The following is a 5,741-nucleotide window of genomic DNA, read 5'->3' as shown; positions in this document are numbered from 1 at the left end:
GGTTCTCTATTCTATTCCATTGGTCTATGTGTCTGTTTTTGTGCCAATACCATACTGTCTTGATGATGACAGCTTTGTAGTAGAGGCTAAAGTCTGGGATTATGATGCCTCCCGTTTTGGTTTTCTTCTTCAATATTATTTTGGCTATTCGGGGTGTTTTGGGTCATTTTAATGAGTAAGAAGCCAACAAAAACATCAACATATAATTCATCCTAGAAGTTTTATGAATTAGAAGATGAATGTAAAAATGAAAAGAAATTTTGTTTGCATCTGTCACATTGACCACGAGTAAGCATATAGCTTATTACAGAATGTAGTAGGCAACTTAGTCCTCTTCGCCAAATATTTATTGAGCACCTATCATCTTCCAGGCACTCTGTGAGGTTACAAAAATGAACAAAGTGTGCTTTGCAGGTTGGGTTCTCTGGAGAGTAGAAACTAAGCTGGAGTTATAAATACAAAAAATTTTCAGAAGAGAGTGCTCCCTGTGAATTGGACGTGTAAAAAGCAAGATGAGCAGAGGAGATTCTCAGAATAAGATGACCTGACAATGTCTTGGCCAGCCCAGCAGGAAGTTCCTGAGCAGATCGCCCTTTGGAGGTGTTGTGTGTGAGGGGCTGGGCTCTTACATGCCTCCCTTGCTTAGTTATCAGAGGGGGCCACTGCCTTGTTCAATCATTGCATAGGGTCTGCTCCCAGGAGAACATGAATGTGGCTTGAATTCTGACGTGAATCCTGAAGAAGCTAACAACTGCAATCTGTCAGTTAACCACCCTCCTTTTCCTGGTTGGCAAGTCTCTTCTCGAAGGGGGAGCTAAGCAACACCTCTCCTCATCTTCTGTGGCCCATCACTTGTACCACACAGATCTATTTCTCCATGATATTCGGAAATAGCTCTTCATGGGGTCCAGTGGACCTCACTTCCTGAACGGTCACTTATAGAGAGGGAGGTTAGTGTGACAGAATAGAGCCCCATCTATGTAGGCGGTCTCAGTGCTACAACTTATTTTCATCTCTTTCTGTTTTCCACTCTTCCTTCTAAATTCTTTTCACCCTCAGCTACCACTTATGTTGGTCTTAGTCGTTTTTCTGAAAAGTCTAACTCCCTATTCTCCCATGCAGAATTTCTGCATATTTCCATCCACATGGGCCAAAAGTGCTCAAGCTGGGTCACATGAGTGCCATCTATATTCCTCCTTGTCTCTCTGGTGTACCAGGAAGACTTCCTTGTGCTGTTCAGGGTCAATTACTTCTGACAGGTTAGTGACTCCTCTTCTTGCTTGCTTGTCCCTACAAACAAAGATCCCAAGGTGCTCACAGAGCAACGATAGCTTTTATTTTACTGAGGCGGTATGTGCCCCCTTGTGACAGCATATCCTCTTTGGGAGCAAGGGCTTCTCATCTTGTAGAGCCCAGAGTTGTAAAGACAGAAATCTACAGAATATCCCAGTAGGTCACTGATAGTGAGAGTTAAATGGGGCCAATTCTACTTCTATCCTTTGTTTCCAGTCCCTGTATTCTTCCTGATAAGAATACAATGCCATAGAGAAGTCTCTGATTCAACAAGTGCATTGCTCCCTGGAGGATGGTGCTATATCCTCACAAGGCATTATGTCTAGTTGGTCCTTTAGTTGCCCCTTCAGTAAGCCATTCATTACTCTCACAGGCAAGCAGCTTCTGGGTGATGTGGGTGAAGTAGTACATGTTATGACCACTCAATTCCATGGTCATGGACCCACTTTTTCGCTCCTCTCCTGTGGTACAATCGGTTCCCTGGTTGAATGTTATGTGGAATTCCATATCTATAGATTAGGCATTCTGTAAATTCCCAGACAGTGGTGCTTTCCTGTGGGCAGGAAAGGCAAACCCACACTAGGAATAAATGCCTATTTTTATGAGAAGAAACTCCTGGAACTTCCAAGATGGAAGAATCCCAATGAGGTTAGTGTGCTACCAAATAGTCAGTTGGTCTCTTTGAGGAACATTGCCATATCAGGGGCTTAGCGTTGGTTTCTGGTGTAGGCAGGTCAGACATTGGAAGTAGCTAGATTGGCGTTGTTTAGGGGGAATCTATGTTGTTGGGTCCATACAAAAATCTCTGTTTTAGCTCCCAAGGCCACTTTGTGTGTGCGTTTTGCCAACATTGCAGCAGACACTGAAAAAAGCTAGCTAATATAAACTAGTCAATTTATTTTGCCTTCTGGATTATTTTACATACTTCAGATGCAATTCTATGTACTTATCCTAATTATCTACCCCAGAATTCCTTACCTTGGAGATTGAATTCCAAGATTTTAATCTTTTTTTTTTCCCAGGTCCCCAACTAGCCAGACAAGTCATTTTCCACTTTCATGAATCTGTATGTATTCCACCTCAGGCTATTTCTACTTTCATACAAAGTGAATATGGTGCACCAACCACCACTCTACCCACTGAATAGAGTATTTTCTCAAGAATACCTGCCTTTGCAATTGTCTTTCAAGACCATACAGCTGCCACATGGGTTATCATTTTTCTATATGAAGCCAACCCTTCTGTAAACTAGGCTTGGGCATTTTCCTCCTCTTTTAATCGATCATGCAGGAGTTCCTCTTTCCTCTGATATAACCAAAGGAAATCGTCCTGGATGACGGATGGATTCCAGCTCCCTGCCCCTGCAGCTTGCTGTCCTATCTGCACTTGCTGATGATCAAGCTTGGATGTGTGTTTCTAGTTTATGACGGATTGCTGCTGGGCCCTCGTGCCCTTACCATTTAGCAGGTTCAATAGACTCCTGCTCATGTTTTCCAGTCAGGGATGCATAATGACTTTGGTGTTCAATGCTCAAACATTCTAGCTCTCTACCACAGCTCAGCAGCCCTCTTACTAAGTGCTATTTTTCAGAAAATGTGTTTGTAACTCTCCATTACAGATGGAATGATATTGCTTCAGGACCCTAGAGTCTGTACTGAGATTCTTCCATTTGGGATTGTCATAAACTTTACAGTAAATATTATGCTTTTTGTTTTTTACTCTTTCCCCCCCCCTGCAGTTAAAGATATTAGATACAGCAGTTTAGTTTGGCAGAATATTACAGAATGTCCTTGAGCATTGGACCCCCTAAACACTTTACTGAAGTGATAGCCCTCTCAATCTTTACAGGGTTTATTTCCATTCTCTGGAGCACATCTATCTTACCAAGTCTTCCAGTGTACTGGTCACCTCTTATCCATTATGCTCTATCAGCACAATTATCATTGATGTAATGAATAGAAATGATGCTCTGCAAGAGGTCCAAATGGTTCAGATTACTTTGGACTATATTATGACTGAGGATGGGAGCATTCACATAGTCTTGGGGCAAAACTATATATTGCTATACTATCTATATGAATGCAGTGTGTTTCTGATCTTTTTTTCCTGAATGAAATAAAAATAAATCTGCCAGACAAATGAATGCATAACACATTCCTGAAGCCATATTAATCTACTTGAAAAGAGAGATATAATAGTTTGTACAGCAGCTAGAGTTGGGGCTGCTAGTTAGTAAAGCTTGTAGTAGTCTATAGTGACTTTCCAAGATCCATCCAGCTTCTGCAGGGGTCACATTGGCAAAGTAAATCAAGGTATGGCAAGAACCACCATCCCTTGTTCAACATCACTCATCGCCAGGGAAATGCAAATCAAACCATGATGAGATATCACCTCACGCCTGTCAGAAAGGCTAAAATTAACAACACAAGAAACAACAGGTGTTGGTGAGAATGTGGAGAAAGGGGAACCCTCTTGCACTGTTGGTGGGAATGCAAATTGGTACAGCCACTCTGGAGAACAGTATGGAGCTTCAAGAAACTAAAAATAGAACTACCCTACAATCCAGCAATTGCACTATTAGGTAATTTCCCAAAGGATAAAAAAAATATATGCAACCCAATATTTATAGCAGTTTTATCAACAATAGCCACATTATGGAGAAAGCCCAAATGTCCATCAACTGATGAAAGAATAAAGACCATGTCTCTCTCTCTCTCTCTCTCTCTCTCTCTCTCTCTCTCTCTCTCTCACACACACACACACACACACACACACACACACACACACACACACACTATGGAATATTACTCAGCCATCAAAATGAATGAAATCTTGCCATTTGCAACAACATGGATGGAGCTAGAATATATTATGTTAAGTGAAATAAGTCAGTCAGAGAAAGAGTAATACTATATGATTTCACTCATTTGTAAAATTTAAGAAATAAATCTTTTCTTTTTAAGAAAAGAGAGGGAAACAAACCACAAGAGACTTTTAATGATACAGAACAACTCTGTATTGATGGAGGTGGGTGGGAGATGGGCTAGAAGGATGAGGGATACTAAGGAGGGCACTTGTGATGAGCACCAGGTATTGTATATTAGTGAGGAATCACTGAATTCTACTCTTGAAACCAATATTGCACTGTATGTCACATAACTAAAATTTAAACTAAAAAAAGGAAAAATAAATCAAAGAAAGAAAGAATGAATGGATGAATGAATGAATGAAAGAAAAGAAAGAAAGTCACCATTTTTTGAATCCTTTAGATCTTTAATGGTAGCATTAATCCCTAGCACTCTCACCCCTAAATGCAATATTGGGTTTGACATATTCTTTTTGCTAGAGGGAGGTAGGTGTGACATTTCAGAGGCTTTCATTTGGCCTTCCCCACTATAGTAGTTTTACTCACAGCCCAGGGACCCAATGGTGCCCAGGTTTTACCTTCCAGGTGCATTAATCCCAATAATACATTCAGGAGTAGGAAAAATAAACTTGACTTTGACCAGGACTCCATTTATTAACTACTCCCATTTTTCCCTACTCTAACAAGTGAGCCATGGTGATACTTCAGGTCTCTGTGAATGTCAGCACTCTGTGTCCCACAAACCTCACAAAGGATGGATATTTCTATTTCTGCAGTATAAAGCCCCTCAAATTTATGGTGGCTGCATATTGCTTTGAGGAAGGACTGAGGGAATCTGTACAGGATATGCCTGCCAGAGTGTTATAGGGTCTTTTTCCCTAAGGGCCTTGGCACTTCTTTAGTCAATGGATCTGAAAATTGGCTCAGAAAAGGAACTGAGCAAAGAATCATGAATTTTTATCTGGATAGCCATCTCAAACTTCCTGCTTCTCCATTCTTGCTTTCTTCTTACTACTGGTGTTAAGCAGTACTCTGATTGGCTGCCTGGGGACACCATGTTCAGTTAACCATCTCAACAACTCTCCGTGGGTCAAAGGCTCTTGGTTTGCCCTCTTACCTGGCTTTTAGTGATGAAGCACCACAACATGGCTTCTATTGCTGCTAAAGAATCAAGCTCTGTGACCACCTCCCGTATCACCAGCCCTGGCCTGAAGAAATGAGTCACCTCTCAACACCTAGTAGTGATGGTTTTTCTCTTACTGGCACATTCCTGACTGCCTTGTTGAATGGTGTGTTCTCTGGGCCATTTCATAGAACAGAAATCTCTGGTGGTTCTTTGGGCCTCATATCATATATCCATTCCAGTATACCCCTTTCTCACAGCCTTTTTATTCCTTTCTATGTTATTTCTCCAAACAGCTCAGGCGTTTCAACTTTGCTCGGAGCAGACAACTAGAGGCTGCCCTAGCAGTGAGTTTGCCTCATCACTAAGGTCTTTTTAAAAGTATCAAATCCCACATCCTAAGACAGTGCCTCAAATCAATGAACTGCTGCTAATCTTAATTTTAATAAGGATGGTGCT

The sequence above is a fragment of the Suricata suricatta genome, chromosome 1 (assembly GCF_006229205.1).
Source record: "Suricata suricatta isolate VVHF042 chromosome 1, meerkat_22Aug2017_6uvM2_HiC, whole genome shotgun sequence".
In the NCBI taxonomy this organism is placed as follows: domain Eukaryota; kingdom Metazoa; phylum Chordata; class Mammalia; order Carnivora; family Herpestidae; genus Suricata; species Suricata suricatta.
This window is presented reverse-complemented; position numbering follows the sequence as displayed.